The 18,137-nt window shown below is 36.0% G+C and overlaps 1 protein-coding gene and 1 long non-coding RNA gene across 6 annotated transcripts in view; both read left to right on the top strand.

Annotated features, from left to right (window-relative positions):
• Positions 1-18,137, top strand: part of lrmda (leucine rich melanocyte differentiation associated) — a 597,710-nt gene that overhangs the window by 13,985 nt on the left and 565,588 nt on the right.
• LOC147834172 (uncharacterized) lies at positions 7,086-13,014 on the top strand. Its single transcript, XR_015505842.1, has 3 exons — positions 7,086-10,568; positions 11,933-11,993; positions 12,525-13,014. It is a non-coding gene; the product is annotated as an uncharacterized LOC147834172 (long non-coding RNA).

Here is an 18,137-nt window from a genome sequence, read left to right as displayed (position 1 = left end):
TGTTGAGAAGCCTTTACGATTAATTAACCTTGACGAATTAAATTGCGGTCAATAATGAAATCGTTAAATTGTTGCATGCCTAATACATATAGACATCCATACAATACAGAGAGATATCCATAATATGCAATTTGTATATTTACTATAAAATTATGTATTTTGTTGTGTAGAACAGACTGTATGTTATGTATGTTGTATGTGCATGTTAATGCATGTTGAAACTCCCGATGTAGCTCAGTTTAGAGTAACTTACTGCTCAATCTTAATTCTTATTGTGCTATTTGGTTCCATTTATCTTTCATCTTTACTATTTTTCTCTTTTTACAGCAATAGGAAGGAATGTCCTCATCTTGTCCTGTTGTTTTCAAGCATTGAAATCCATGACTTGAGGAGCCACTCGTCCTTGTCTCTTTTAAATGGCAGTTTTTCCTGCTTTTTGTATGAACAGAGCTGTTCTTGATTGCCCCGAGAAGAATAAAATCCAGTTGATGTGCAATATCTTTGCGGCCGCCAAAACAGGCTTCGTTTTCTGTCCGGTCGATGAGAGGGGAGCATCATCAAGTCTTACCAAATTAGTTTTGAAAAGTACTTGCGGGCAAATCTTGCTTTCTGTATTTTGGTAAGATGACAATCTTGTATCTGATAAAAAACATTTTTCTTCCACATGTTGCTGCCAAACCGCAGCAATATGGTGTTCATTTCGAGCTCTGTCCTTCTGTCCCGTCTGGTTGGCAGAAGCTGAAGCACAGGTATGAGTTCACAGACTGACGCTAGTATTTGGACTCGGACTGCTGGCTTATGAGCCCGCTAAATGAGAAAAGCTTTCAAGATGCTTTCTGGTACATGTTGTTATAACAAGATGTCTCCAAATTTCATTTCTAATTCGACTTTCCAGGAACATTTCGTGTCTGAGTGGAGGAAAGGTCTCAGCTTTGTCAAACGATCACTAATCACCCTGTGTTTATCTCCCAAACCACCTAGATTGTAAACGTCAGTTCTGACTGCTGACTTGTGTATACTTTGGTTTTAAAATCATCTTGAATAAATGAATGGCTTCATTGTTGCAGATGTTTATTCTGCAAAACAAATCTTGCTAAGTGCGAAATGATTTTACGTGACTTTCCAGTATCATCGTCTCCCATTGAAAATGCCAATAAGTATTTTGCGAGTCTCATCACAAACATGGTATAAATCACAGTTCTGCCGTTCCGATGCAACAAAGGAGTCCTGATGGCAAAAGAATTACCTTTAAATCATTATCAGCATTTCCATCAGCCAAATATCTGTTGAAGCGCACAGTACATCACATCTCAAAGCATTGGTCCTGAATGGAAAGGAACGTCTTTATGTTCTCTTTTTGTTCAAATTAAATATATATTGGGCACGGGTGTCATTCTCTCTATAACTGCATCCCTGTTTTATTGTATACCCGAAGATGGATGGTGTGCCTGTGACACAGTGATTTACAGGCCCTCAGTTTTCTGTGGCAGGGCTTTAGAGAGGCTAGCTGACATCCAGCCAGCACTTTGGAGGGGTAGAATAAAAGCTGACGTTTTATTGGCTTTAAGGAAGAGAGAATAGGAAGGCCGGTCACACAGGGGAGAATAATAGTTTCTGTACTTTATTTTTCTCAGGCCCTGCCAGCTGTCACAGAGCCCCCCAAAAAACGCCGGGGAAATTTATAGGGTATTATTTAGAGACATGTCAGCGGTAATGACTACAGCTATGATTTCAATTATCACCCACTAAATGTAGCTTAATTCACTGCGTTGCTGAACCTAATGAGTGAGCCTGACATAATTTTTCAAAAACTCGATACCTAGCTATTTTAATATTTTATGTTGACCATTGGTTTAATTTTCCTCCCTCACGTTTGGCATCGAGGAATGGGCCAGTCCCTCATGGACTGTTGTACCGTCAGCGTTATGTAGTTCAAAGTCTTCCCAGGGATATATTTTTCCATTGACAGAAATCCAATTAGTTTTAGTACACAGTCTGGCTGAATAAAAAGGCTCTTAAAATCTACAATATGTTTCCTTAGCGCTTTAGCAGAGCACAAACCCGGTGATGGATTTTTATAGCCTGACCTGATGGGGCCCGGCATGGCAGACATGCCTGACTCCCTTCCTCTGTTTTGACATGTTTAGAAACAAACGAGTTAGACATCATTCTCTCTTCGCTTTGCAAAGCGCTCCGTCAATATCACTTCACGTTGAGGTCCTCGTTCATGTTGATTGATTATGGTAAAAGCTAATCCACAAATGGCTTTAACATCATTCTAATGAAGAAGGATGTTTAATTCATCGCTGACATGTTTAGTAAAACGGTATTTTCGCTGTGCTGATGCATGCTTGACCTGTGACGGCTGGCATCTGGGTTGCTGGTATGATGCTAACGTTGAATATGTGTTAGTCTGTGCTTTGCTGCCAGTTTACGTCCTTTATCACGCAAAGCCATCGAGCTGATTAATGATGTAAGCAACTGGGAGGCATGGAACTTATTAGTGCTTTGAAGCAAAAAAGAGCCTGCCGTACTTTTACTTCCCCCTGGACCTTTCCCAAAGGGAGAAAAAAAGAAGGTTAGCAGTTTGGAAACGAAACAAAGGATTCCCCCTCGGTACTATCCTCTCAATGTGCTTGCTCCATGACACTTCGTCTCCCACAGTGTCTCCTAGCGAGCCGGTCCTGAAAAGCGAAGACAGATACACCGGCTTTATCTTGCCAAGATTTGAAAAGAAGATCGTTGCGCCTTCTTATGTTTTGAAGTTTGGGGGCAGTTCCTGTGATATATGTTAACGCTGTGTGAATTTGTCCAGCCACCATAAAACACACTATGAACCCTGTCATTGGGAATTTGTCTTTCCAAACGAACGTCATTATTAGAAAATATTTGCAGTAACAGTTTGTGGATAGATGCTGCCCAGAATAATAAGTCAGCCTCAGTGTTATGATTTCTGTTAAACAGTGGTGTGCCACCTGGAGAGTGATAAACTAGAGGGTACTATCCAAATCGCTTGCTTTGCAAACGTGTACCATCAGTTTTTTTTTTTTTTGGCCGACATACCAAAACCATACAGGGGTTTAAACAGCTGCTGCAGATTTTGAACACAGCTGCAACACATTTCCGCCGCACATTTCAGAGTCACTTAGAGCTTTTTCACAGCTAAAGCACGTAACAACTATGTGTGTCCTTAAAAAACAGCGGCATTCAAAACAATATGCGTGTTTTTAACATTTGGTTTATCATAAAGATCTTTTGTAGGTCTTGGTTAGGCCAAACAGAATCTTCATGCAGATATCTGCAGATTTTTGGCCCATCATTGACTCTATTTACTTTATTTACATTAAATTTATATTTAATAAAATGTTTGAATTAATTTTAACTAATACTATTTTCGTAATAATATTGATTAATATGAAAGTGTTCATTTGATTTATTTACAATACAGTTTGTAAAGTAATTTTGTTCTGTCTTTTATTAGCTGTTATAGACTTTATTTGCTTACTAAATAAGTGGCTCTGGATTTGCATTGTAAACATTAAACAAAATTTAAAAAGCTATTATTTTTCATTTCTTTTGTTTCGGTTTTAGTTATGATACTCCCAAAATAGTTCCAAATAAACTATGAGATTTTTTTTTACAAAATTCACAGCAGAAATAGCAAAGAAAAAAGTATGCGGATTCTGTCTGGCCCTAGTCTTAGTGCTTGGTTAACAGGTTAACCTCTGTGACTTTTTCATCTATCATTTTGATATCAGTCTTGGTTATTAATAATCATGTGTTAATTCTTAATGAAGTTGTTATAGATGACATTTAGCTAAATCAATTATTCTTAGGAACGTTGAACAAATGAGTACATTGCGTTTCAGACTTTATATGATCATATTAAATTAAAACAATTACCTTAATGTCATAATTTCCAGTATATTTCATAATGCGTTTATCTTTTAAAAAAAAATTTTTTTTGTAATTGTTAGTAATCCCAAGTGTTTTAACTAATGCTAATAATCTGTCTTGACTATAAACTCCTCACATTTTATATTTTAAATCAAAAAAGTTGTTGTCATTCTTTATTGAATTTAACCTGAATTAATAATTTTTTTTAATTAACAGTGCAGAACAAATGACCACAATGCATTTTATGTTTTAAATAGTCAAATTGATCAAGTAAGAAAAACAAAAGACTTGTGTCAAGTTCTATTGAACCCAATTGTAAATATTATTGTTTCATTTTCTGATGTAAATAAGGAGTCAATGTTGTCTCGTGGATAAGCACTGAAAAATATATATTCATTCGATTAACTTTTTTTTATATTTAAATGCAAACATTTATATTGACTGAAATTAAACAAACAAATTATTACTACAATTGTTCGACTTAATTTGTTTGAATTCAGCCCATATAGATTGTTTGCAACCACTTACCTTAAGAAGTTAGAATAAACCCCTTGAGATGTAATATCGCAATTTCAAGGGTGTACCACAAATAATCACAATCACATAACACCAAAACAAAACATAAAATAACCTAAAAAAAATAAAAATAAAAATAACAAAAGGGCAAGTAGTATACATGCATACATACATAGTACAAAACGATGTACAGATCAGTGAATCAGGTCACATGAATAATAACATCCTCAGGAAAAACAAGTACAGTCCAAAGTAAAATATGACAGCAGAGTTTGTTTAAACATCTTAAATTATGCAATGGAAGGAATGTCACAGGTAACTTTTTCCAATCTGTAGGCCCCTTAACCATAAAACCTCTTTTACCAATTGATTTTTTTTAAAACAAAGAACAAAAAAAAAGTCTGAATAGAATGCCTTACTTGATAATTTAAAGAAAAAAAAATACAAAATGTTGCTGTAAATAATAAGCAAACCTAAAATGAATACATTTAAATATAAATTGAAGCAAGTAAATATGCTGTCTTGTGTGCCGAGATGACCACTGCAGTAGATTCTACATTATACAATGTTGTGTGTAAAAAGAACAACCCAGAACAAATCTGCAAAGTCTATTATATGCTGTATTAAGAGGAGCAAGATTTAATTTCGACGCAGTCTGATAAACAATATAACAATAATCGAAAATTGGAAATATAAGTTGAAGAGCAAGTTTCTTGCAAACGCTAAATGAAAAACAATGTCTGGACCGATGGAAGGTACTAATTCCAAGGTGCACTTTACTCGCAATAAGATTAATATGTGATTAAAAGGAAAGTTGATTAAATCCAATGAATATTTTTTTCCAGTATCTATCTCATCTTAAGATTTGTCCTTGTATTCTATAGTCACATTTTAATAAATTTATTATAACTAAATTTACCCACCATTCTCTTAGCACTTCACTGCAACAAAAAGGCCACCAATGTTTTTTTTTAATGTTTCCTTGTCAAAAATATAACACCTATGGCACAATAGTCACAAATTTATTCATGAAAGTCAGTGTAGGGCTTTCAGCTCAAAATGCTAAGTTAGAAGCATTTAACTTTTTACTAAAACCTCCGCTTTTTTGGCACAATTTTGAATCAATTTCTTGGTGATGTAAAAAAAAATGTACATCAATCATCTGCGAGGTATGCAGCCATTGTTTGGCAGTAGTCTGCTGTTATTTGAGTATTTGGCGATGTTTAAGGCACTTTTCCCCCCTCGGCTCTCAGACTGCTTTGGTCTTGAGTAAAGAGTTGTCTTTTTGTGTCTGGGTCTGTTGGTCTTCAGAGTCTGTTTGAGAACTGAGAGAGCATGAGGCTTCAAAATGCCCAACATTGAAAGAGAGGGAGGAGGTGGGATATCCTCATGAGTCTACTTTCTCAGACAGACAGCCTAGACTGCCCCTACACTGACTGTATGCGTCTGATCTGACGAGAGTTTGCGTTGTCAATAAGATAAAGGGGTTCAGGTGAAATCCCTTTACCGGACCTTGCTGCAAGAGCCCTCGCTGGCACTAAGGGGAAGGAAAGGATTTCATAGACTTGTCACGTGGACCGTTTGTTCCTGTTAGCTCTGGGTGTGGAAAGAACTGTGTATTTCTCAACATAGTGGGTTGCCTACTAATCTACATAGTCAGCTGCCATCTAATGCAGCATCCTAATCATCAGGAAACCAACAAGAGGCCAACCAACAAAAAAGTAGCGTGTTGCTAAGCTAAAAACAAGGACTTTAAGCATAAAAATAGACTGCACACAGCTGTTTTTATTACTACTTTTTATTATTTCAATTTAAATACCAGAACTATTTTATTTAAAATATAGTTTGGCTAGATAATTTAATTGGTAATATGTTGTTCAGAAACCATCATAGTTTCTGTACCAATTACAAATTGTTATCAATTATTAAAGAGAATATTCTTAGAAATAGCAAATTATTCGTATACATAAATCCCACCTTATTTAATTTCCAGAAGTATAATTTTTAATAAATTTTAGCAGATTTTTTTACAAATAGTGTAATAAAATCAGACAATGTGTTTACCCTCAAACTTTTTGGGTGTATTTTAATAATACATAAAAATCCTTGAAAATATATTGTTTTTTTTATTATTAGGGAAACACGACTTTGCAAATGGTTTAACACATTAATAATAATGTTGTTTTTTTCGGGATTTACTGCGATTGTTTTATAAGAGATATAACAATTTAACCACTTCATGTGCATATCCATTTGTCTTTGTGTAATTTATGGCCCTTTTCCACTGACTGGTTTGGTATGGTACGGTTGGGTTCAGTCTGCTTTTATGGCCGTTTTTACTGTCAAAAGGTACCTAAAAGCAAACTATATTGTACCACTTTTTGGGTACCCAGCACATCAAAAGGGTATCAAAAGGCAGAGCTATACGCGCAACTGAACGCTATTGGTTTACAGACAAACGTCACTACCGCGTGTGCAAGCCTGGAGAACTAAAACAAAGGAAGCGCCATTTTTAAAAGCACAGTCAAGAATATTTCATCGTTATAATATATATTATAATATATAAATATCATAAAGAGCCGTGGTTAATCCCGAGCTCAAACAAAACTTGTCATCATCTTGATGAACAGCCACAAAGCCAAGAAAATAAACCTGTTGTTGTTTTACGCGGCCATCTAAAGCGTGATCGGTTTCACTTTCTCCAGAAAGGCTCGCAAGCGCTCGCTGCGATTCTACATTTGAAATAACGAACTTCTTGAGCTGATGATAATAACGTGTGCGTGATTATTGAAACGCTTCTAGCATCCTTTCAGAAACAGTAAAATGCGAGAATGAAGCATGAAAAAACAAAGGAGCAAATGATTCTTTCAGCAACTTAAAACATGAAGAAACTGCCAAGTTTAAATATTATCATCACCTTTTGGACTGTTATGAACTTAGAATGATGGAATTACTTTCTTAGGTTTAAGAAAGGTTTCACGTGCTGGCGAAGATTAAAGTTTTAAAGGTTGTTTTGAATCCAAATAAGTATCAAATGTATGCTGTGTGTAGTTTTTCTGTAATTGGTAATATATTGGAGAGTGTAAGGGGCTGTATGTGTTCATGTGTTGCATTTATTTATTTATTTATTTTATATAATTGCAGACATTACAGTAGGCTATTTCACATCATTAATCTGCAGTTATTATCAAATCCTGTTCATAGAAAGGTTAGTAATGAACATTTATATGCAAGTATTTATGTGTATAATGCATCTCTTATGTGAGAAGTGGTTCTCATATGATATTTGAACGACCTGTATGGCTTTATTTTGACATTTCTTTTAGCGAGAATGATGTCGACTCAAACTTTGTCGTACACCATTGGTATACTTTTGGCAGTGGAAACGAAAGCCTGAAAAAGATGACCCGTATCGCACTGTACCAAATATTAAAAGTATTTTAGGTGTTTTAGGAATATCAGTCTTAAGATATAAAAGAAAAGGAATTTGATCAAATTAAATTTAATTCAGTGGCCTTGTGTATATTGTCAGTCTCTATAAAGTTCAAGCAATTATTTTCATAATATATTTGGTGTTAAAGCATGGTAACAGCTTTGATTAGATGGAATTCTGCTTTTAACAGTTTGATAAAATAACAGTAATTTGAGATCAAACACCCCTACAGTGTTTCAAATTCTAAAAAGTTCATAAGAAATCTTTTACTTAGAACTCGTGTCTCTAGAACTTATTCAGTAGGCATCACACAGAGGTCCAGGCCTAAGAAAGCTCTACCTCCCCTTGTTTGATCTTCACTACTGTGCTCAGCTCTTGATAAGACCATGCTGAGGACATTACAGCTTCAAAGCTTGTCACTCAGTGAACAGAATTGGGTGCTCTGAGCTGTTTGGAGTGCGACGTTGTGTTTTTATTCCATGCCATGTCAGTGTTAGACGGCTCTGTACATGTTGGCCCTGTATTTCTTAAATCTTTTGGAGTATTCCAAATCTGCAGAATGAAAAATAATGAATGGACTTGCATCTCGATTTATCACGGAGGCCATTACAGCCTAGAAATAAGTCGTGCCATGCATGACTGGGTCATTTTGCCAAGTTACGCACCATGACGGCACATCTTTGTCCTGCGTGCTAGAGATATAAATGCCGCGTTCTCTCTATAGAATCATAGTCACAACCGGTTGGTGGTGTGTTGCAAATGTAGATCCTTCGACAGGCCAGGCAGGCAGTTTAAATTAATTATTAGCTTTATAGCAGCCCCTCAGGCCGTGCTGAGGCAGCTGAGCCCTAAAGGGGGCTAATCCGGCCCTGCTTTACAGAAAATCAATGCTGGCCTTTGGTGTTGGCATGCCATCCGGGTAGGGGGACACATGTCAGATAACTCCTGATTTTTTCATGAGGTGTGTTTTGAAGTTGTAAAACCAATGGGAGGTAGCTGGAGGTGCTAAAAATGAAAGGAATATCCGGAAGCTACTAAAGAACGGCCGGGTTTCTTATGAGGGCGTGACAAGTATTAATGAAACATGCAGTATGAATAAAATAAAAATTGAATTTTGCTTGATTGTTGAGAGATTTAAATTAATTAATGAGTTGGACGACAGTGGAGTCAATGGTGACTCGACCACAAAATCATGTTGTATATGTCGAATATTTTTGGCAATAGCCAAAATACTCTGTGTTGTATGGGTAAAAATGATAGATTTGTATTTTATACCGAAAATCATTAGTATTTTATGTGAAGATTGTTTTATGAAGATATTTTGCAAATGTCCTAATATAAATATGTCGAAACTAAATTTTTGATTATTGCTAAGAATTTCATTTGGACTTTTTAGCATTTAAATTTTCTTTGGAACTCTCAGATTCCAGATATTTACATTGTTGTATCTTGGCCCACATTTGTCCTATCCTAATAAAGTATTCATCAAAAGCTTGTTTTTTCAGCTTTACTCTATTATGACCCTATTTACAAGATGTCTCTTATGCCTCATAGCAAGCGTCTCAAACTTAAATTGGCAGGGGGCCATTTCAGTGATTGACAAGTCATAGTAGGCCCGTTTTAACATTTAAATACAAGAAAAAAAGTGGAAACCTGATGTAACTGATGCATCTTAGGACAGCAGACACGAGTCATTCTTCCACAGAGTATATGCAGTCAAAACTCTAGTTTTTGTTACTTGTTGTACATTTTGAAGGGGGAGTTTAAAGTGCTATGAAAATGCTACAAAAAATAGGCATAATAATAGCTATTATTCTGTCCCAACCATTTGTATTGTCCCAATATCGTATAAACAGCAGAAAGAAGTGTGGGTAACTTAAATTCCTTTACTTTCAATTGTTCTTCTCAATATCTTTCCTTTTTTTTTGTAAAACTACACCAAAGAGGGGGACAGTATTTACATATGCACAATTACTTTAACAAGTTCATTTCAACTAGCAGTACAATTTTACTAATGTACATTAGTTTTTATATAAACCCTAATATGCATATGAGGAAAATCTATCAAATAAGATCATTTGAATCGAATATTAGCAAAATTATCTCATTTGTTACACCACCAGCATAGCGTGTAAGCCATGAAGAAGTGTTTGTACAACAAAATACAAGTGGTATAAAACTGATAATAATCAAACGACCCTTGAATACTTCAAACAGAGCTTTAGTAAAAATAGAGCACTTGCAGACATAGGATCAAAACACATTTGTGTTACTCGACCATACACTGAAAAAAAATGAAATTAAAACTAATCTGAATGCAGTACTATAAATGTTAACTAGCCGAATCTCGTTATAATTTTGATGTCAGTTCTAAGCTGGCAGTTTGAGATCGTTGCCCTTGAGAATGTATGTGAAGTTTCAGCTCATAATACCCCTTAAATAATGTTTTAGAACATTACTGAGATCGTGCCATGCACATTTTGAAATAGGGTGGAGCTAAAATGCCTGTGCGTTTAAATGGCTGCTAGTCACTCATCATAGATATATACACTAGATATCGCATATGAACTCTGAGCTTGCTTGAATACTGCTGCCACATTTGTACAGTGCTCCCAGTACAAAGGTCATTCAGCCACACTTAGTCGAGACTAAAGCCTGAAGATGCTGGAATATTGCACTGTGTACGGGTGTAGTAACGAGCATACAAAGAAAACAGCATAAAGTAGGAATGGGAAGATTAACCGATATGTATCGATACGCGGTCATGCGCGTGCACGATGCGAGTGCATCGGTAGAGCAGCAGAGGATGAATGAAATTTTGGAAGCAAATCGAGATGCATCGGTTTTTGCGAGATGCATCGGTTTTTCCAAGATACAACTTATATTTTTAACATAGAATGTATTTTTTATTTATTAACAAGTGTTGTCAACCTGTTTTTGGCGCATAATTTAATCGACCTACATAAAGTAGCAACGGACTTGCGGATTTGTACACAACGGGTGTGTACACAACTCAGTGTATCAGGTGTGCGGATGAAGCTAGTGGTGCGCCCTCAGAAAGCGCCCTCAGAAAGCGCGAGAAGCAAAACAAACATTTTATTCCCCACTGAGTTTTAAATCTAAAGTATGGCAACATTATGGATTTTGCAAAAAGGATGGACGACTTGACAGGACAGATGCAATTTACAAAATGTGCCACGCATCTGTAAAATACACGGGCAGTACGACTAATCTGATATCTCACTTGAAGCGGCGCCACAGTGTTGTTGTGGAAGCATCTTCCAGTGTTCCTGCATCCCCGGCTTCCTGCTCTGCTTTAACCGTAGCTACAGTACCAGCTCCAAAAGTGGTGAGAAAAGCATTGAAAGTTGTTTCCATGCGCAACAGTTTTGTGCGCTCTACGCCAATAACGAATGCTATTGCATTGTTCATCTGCAAAGATATTCAGCCTAGTGTCACGGAGAACGAAGGTTTTAAACACCTCCTCCTGTTAATTTTTATTTATTTATATTTTTATTAGCCTGTTGTTTACAGTGACAGTGATGTTTCAAAGCAGGATAACACTGCTAGTTCACGACCTTAAGTTTTGAATATTCAGTGGCAAAATATATCTTTGTAAAACTTGTTTTCATAGTTGAAAAGTTAAATCACAATTCTTGTTGTGCAATGGTAAACCTTTATGTTGAAAGAGTGCAAATATATGTATTTTTAATATTTATTGCACTTATACATTCTGTTTATCTTGAAAATACTTAAATAATATGTGCTATAGGTTCTAAAATGGCCCACTACTGTAAACTGACACTCTGGCTCTGAGAGAAAAGCCAGTTTGTAAAAAAAGTCTTGGTTTTGCTTTGTTAATAAATAATCAAACTCATTCAATGGCACAGCATCCTTTCTTACATCATCTCATAAACTTGATCTAATTAGTTAGTGCTGAATTATCGCATTGTATCGTGATATGGGTGTGAATCGTATCGTGTTACATCGCAATATGTCACAAATGTATCACTAATATATCGGATCGTATTCTTTGTATCGAGATGCGTATCGGATCGGCATTATAGCTTAGATGCCCAACCCTAGTATAAAGGCAGAACATTTCATAGGTAAGATTTTTGTGTGTAACGTTATTGATGATAATACCGTCTCTTACTGCACTGACTATAAGGCAAAGTAGTACCAACTTGCACTAAATTGTAGGCTTATTCTAGTTTTGTTGAATAAAATCAGCAAACAATGTAAATAGAACATGGCAACAAGATACTGCGGTGCCAGATACTCGTATTATTGTCAGCTAAGTGAAGTAACAGCTAGTTTTTGAAGTAACTTATAAGGGTGCCTGATAACATAACAGTGCCTGCGTCTCAATATTCATACTGTCCTCTCTAAATTATTGAATATTACAAATGTAATATACCATTTAGATTAGAAAGGTGGATATGCACATTGAGACGCAGGGAAGTCGATGGTTCACACGAGTCGTTTAACAGGGATTCATTCACAAACGAATCGCTCCCTCTATTAGCATTAGAAGTGAAAACGGGAGAGGGGATGTGTTTTAGCTCACAGATTAGATCAAATTCAACAGGGAGGGTGGATAGTACATACTCAACACACAACACATGTTCTTTGTCAGGGATGCCCATGTGGTCACTGATCCATCGATGTAGAAAAGTGATGTAAAGTTATAATTTTTGTAATTTAAACTTATGGAAACTCCAGATTGTTGATAAATGTTTACATACCTATGGCTCTGGATGGCCAGTCCTCCGCTGCACCTTGGTCCCACATTCTTTGCGCTACCCTGTACTAAATTGGTGGCTCTATTGACACTTTCCTTCCAGTTGACAACAACAGCGTATAGGTGACATCTAATGTAAATATCCATGCTCACTCATGGCTGTTCATGCTAATGAGTCAGAGATCATCCCTAATGGGCGGAGATGTCAAACAAAACGAGAATGTCAATCAAAGTATTTCTGATTATAAATAAAAAAAGAATTAATTTGTTTATTTATTTTACCATTAGAGGCTAGTTATATTCACACACTGCTGCCACATAACTGTATTTAAACCACTTACAAAAATGATTTATGCATAATAGGTTCCCTTTAATGTTTAAACCTATTTTTTATTTTTTCAAAATACTCTTGTGACAGGTTTTGGGATTTATAATCACATATTACATTTCTTTTATATCCTGTTTTTGCTTTGCATGTAACTCTGTTTCTCAACCCACAACATCTTATTCCGTGTTTAGAGTCTCTGTACGTCTTTTGGTAAATCATTTATTAGGAAGCAGAAGATCTTTTTCTCTTCAACACTTAGAGGTTACTGTTGGATGACTTGTTAGTGCCATTTTGCAGTTGCTAAAGTAACTGTCTGAAATGATAATGCATTTCATAATGTGCTGCATTGCATTACCACTTTCTCTGTGGAGAAGAGTGCTTTCATGGTTTCATCAGACTAAACTTCTGCTGGCATAATCTCTGGATCAAACGTACATGGAAAGACTATTACATCAAACATTTAGTCAGGAGTGATTTGTGATTCATGTGAAAGTCAAACAGGAGACCGTAAAAGCATCTTATGGGCTATGAGCTCCCATTTTTAAAGGAAAAGTTCACCGAAAAAAAAAAAAAATTCGGAAATATGTCTGCATTTACTCACCCTCATACCTTTGAAAGCCCAGATGACTTTTTCTTCCATGACACACAGAAAGGGTTATTTAGAGCAGATGTCAAAGCTGCCCTTTTCCATACATTAAAAGTCAGCAGTCATCTTTTTTAGGGAATCACGACATTAGTAGCACCTGGTGTTAAGATGACTTGCGACAATTGGATCACAAGTGGACAAATGCTAAATGCAGATGTAAACAGAGTCTAAAGCATTTTGAACTTGTCAACTTTTGACCAGACGTTGCTGCTAAAACTTAAGATTGATTTAAAAGTGTAATTGCTCATCTTCGTATGTATTTAAACAGCTACAGAAGTCTGTCTGCTGTCTACCTATTGACTCAACATGTTTGTTATGCTATCCACATTTCACTGCATTGTGCCAAAGCCAAAGCTTTAAACTAAAGTTTGAGAGTAGTGGCAATGGTGACACTAGGTTCTACTGACTTGGTATTGTTGAACATGTAGCATTAATAATAATTTTGCAAACATAGTCTCTTAGAAAATAGGTATTTGTCAGCTTAAATTGAGATTGGCAAGAGTTTGAGCTGGGATCCAGATGTAGATTTTTTAACTTAACAAAAACAGTCTGTAAATATTGTAACAACCTCAAGTTATGGATTCGCAGAAAACAACCTATTAGGGCTGGCCTACATGAATAAAAATTATATCAATGTAATTGATCCCATATCCTGATAACGGTACAAATTACAATATAGATTTTTTTTTTTGTGAATATATTCAATTAATAATTCATATTTAAGACTAGAAGAGAGTTTCTGTATTATATTTTAAAGTATACACTCAGCAGTGTACTCATTCTTATGTGATTGCTTTCTTTATTTAGAACTGTGTGAGTTAGAATGTAGAAATATAAAATTAAAGACTAATAAAAGGCTTTCAAGATTGTAAGTTCACCACCACACTGTAAACGCAAATAAGTAAGCTTAAAACATTTGATGTAACTTGTTGCCTCAAATTTTAGGTTCTCGAACTTAAATATAAGTGATACAGTGACTTAAATTTGTGCTTACTCATTCTCATGGCTTTAAGTTAACATGACTTGTTACTTGTACATTGTGCACAAAAAAACACTTTTAGGTTGAATGAACTCAAGATTTATTAGTATATTTGTCTTTTTGTTTTAAGAACAAGTAACTCTAAACATTTGAAACACAATAGTCAAAATCATATGCCTCAACTACATTGTTTGAGATAACTCATCTCAAATATTTTTAATACAAAAAAGTTTTTTCTTGCTGTTCTCTATTTATTTATACCTATTCATTAAATGCATTATTGTGTTCATGTGTAAAATAAAAGATTTTCACTGCATTAGTAACTACACAGTTACATTTAGATAAAATAAGATGCAGATAACATCAGATACTCTAAGTTCATCTTATACTTCAACACAGGCACTACTATCCGGCACAATGGTGACGCACAAAGCTTTTACAATATTTCTCTGTTGTTGTTTTTTCTTGATTTGACTAAAAATAGCTGTGGTTAAAAATAATCTACTGTTTTTAGCATTTTTACATTCGTAAATTCAATTTACAGAATATTTCCTATAAAAATACATTCCATAGTGTGTATATTTCATCAAACACATTAAATGAAATTGTTGTTGGTCATTTGAAGAATGAGTGTGTATGGATGTTTCCCAGTGATGGATTGCAGCTGGAAGGACATCCGCTGCGTAGAACATATGCTGGATAAGTTGACGGTTAATTATGCTGTTCCAACAACAGATTAATATAGGGACTAAGCCGAAAATTATTATTAGACAAAACAGGGCCTTTAAAACCAAGGGTTTTAGAGTTAACTATATGAGTCATATTCTCTATATTGATGATTTATTTGGACTAATATGTCTAAAGTGCCTATATAATTACATTATATGCAAAAGAGAAGCATGGACATTCAAAACAACGTAGGCCCAATCCCAATTCTACCCCTTAGCTTTTCCCCTTAACCCTACCCGTCATTTTGCACGTTCACATCAAAGGCTAGGGGTGTCAAAACATAGGGCTGAGGGGAAGGGTTAGATACCCCTTTGAAAGGAGATTTTTCAGAACCACGCTCAAAACCAAGGGGCAAGAAAATTTTCCAGGGTACACCGGCCACAACGGCAGTATAGCTGCACTCGTAAGTATATAAGGAGATCCACAAATTAGTATTTTTTTGTCATTATTACAGATTTTTACAACAAACAAGTATGTTTTATTTATTCATAACCGCATTCATGTTTTACTGTCATGCTTTAAAAAAAACACTAAATAAAAACTGCTGAATTACACTATTCATAATCCATAATAATAACTCCTGGTTAGCAGTCCCACAACATTCTGTCACTCGATGACACTCAAATACCCTGTCAGAAAAGTCAAGTGGCTGGAAATTAGATTTTTACAATGTCTGCTGTAATTTTAATGTTTTTTTTTTTTTGGGTGTGTTTACAAAGATTAATATGGCCACTGTGTAAATGCACACTACAGTTACGATCTTATTGCCACATTCAGGGCTTAATTTGTGCCAGAACACGCAGGAGACTCATTTTACTGATCCCCCTCCTCATTCGCCCTCTTCCCCTGTCCACTTTCACTATTGTCTGCGACACCCCTCCACCAGTCCACCAATTGCCCCATCCGCTCTTCACTTTCCTGCGCAGCACCTTTCCATCCTCTGGTAACATGCTGGATCTGTAACCACGATCTGTTCTGGGACCTCGCAATTCACAAATGCACTGGCCACATTATATCCATATAATAACATATTATGTATATATATATATATATATATATATATATACCTTCAATGATTTCCTGAAGATAAATGCCAAAAAATAACACAACTGGAATAACTACAGCAGTCTTGATCGTCTGATCTCATATATTAAGCAAGAGATTGTGATGACCTATGATGACGTGTGCAGGTGTTGTAGTGGTGTCCCATTTCATAGGGGTAAATTTTGAAGGGGTAGGGGTACAAAAGCAGAATTGGGATTGGGCCTTATTGTATGAGCTTAATGTCTTTTATGTTCTACATAAGTAAGTAAGGGTTGTAATGACATGTGGGTGAGCTAATGATGCATCTATCCCTTTAAAAAAAACAGAGTATTACAAGAGAAGGCTGCAACAGCATTCATAAGCCCATCACTTCATTCATGAGTGCTCTGGTTCAGATGTCCAGTTCAGGTAGACAGCTACTCAATCCGAGTGTTAAGCTTTGAGCCCCCTTCCTCAAATCTGGCTTGTGTTCATTGAAAGGTGTTATTTCTCATCCTGCCCTTCTCCTGCCATGTTGAAAGCTCTCTGGTTACAGCTCCTGTGGTGGTGCGGTTATCCTTTGGACACATGCGGTGGATGTTTCTCCTAGAGGCCCAGCAAGAGGCCTCTCGTTATCTCAGGGGAAGCCCTCTAGCTCATCCGAGGGGGAGCATCCTCTTAAATCCCAAACGAGGGTTCACTGTGGCCCCCTCTGCACCCCGCCTCTCTTCACACTTGCTACCCCCGCTGGCCTTTGCCATCCTGGACACCTCCTGCATCTCTAATCCTCACACACACCGCTTGGGGTTCCTCAGCCTGTCTCTGCCCATCAGTAGCAACAATGAACAGGAGGAAATTTGTGTTCATATTTTTTTCTTCTTCTGTTTTTCAGTGTGTGATGGGGGAAATTGCAAATTTATAATAATAATAATAATAATAATTTATTATAATAATAATTTTAATATTGAAAGTGCAGATGCAAAGGCGAATAAAAAAATTCATTTTGGGACTCGTCCACATGGCAAATGATTTTGGTCAATCCATGTAAGTTTTAAACAACACTGGTGTTTTTGGTTTTGGATAAACGGTTATGGAAAAATCTTAAAATGACATGATGCATAGCCATGTGAATAGGCATAGTAGTGTCAATTATTTAAACCATGATGTTACAGTGTTACGAAGAAGCCTCTCATGCAACAATTGGTAACAACACCAACAGCCGATTGCAGTGCTGAGTTTGTGCTGCATTCACTGTTAAGTTTATTAGTACTATTAACAAAATCTGGTATTACTGTATTAACTAAATGACCAGCGAAATGCATTAGATACACACATTAGATAATTTGACATGTAATTGCATTCGCCATTTTTTGAAATATCTGTACTCATCGCTACACTGTAAAATCCAATGAGTTAAGGTAACTCAAACCATTTGAGGAAACCGATTGCAACAAACAATTAAAGTTCAAAAGCTAATCCTAATGAGTATTGTGAACTTTATATATTTGAGGAAACAAAGCAATTTGAGCACAGTAAAACCAAAAAAATGAAGAGAACACAAACAAACTAAGCACTAAAAAACCCAATAATTTAAGGCAACTCAAACTGTTTAAGGAAACCGATTGCTGCTAACCATTTGAGTTAAAAAACTAGGATATATGAGTACTGTAAACTTACTCGATTTAAGTTGAAGTAATGAGGTATTTAATTAACTGAAGCTCTGCAGCGTAACTTGTTGTGAGCAGAGATGGGTGGAAAATGAACAGAATGTGCAGTTGAAAAGTCTTGTGCAGTCACCGTTGTGCAGAGAATTAGTAGAAAAAAAGGATGTATGTATGGGTG

This window comes from Danio rerio, chromosome 13 (genome assembly GCF_052040795.2).
Source record: "Danio rerio strain M-AB ecotype USA chromosome 13, GRCz13ab, whole genome shotgun sequence".
NCBI lineage: Eukaryota > Metazoa > Chordata > Actinopteri > Cypriniformes > Danionidae > Danio > Danio rerio.
The sequence above is the reverse complement of the archived record's forward strand: the minus strand, read 5'-3'. Positions and strand labels throughout refer to the sequence as shown.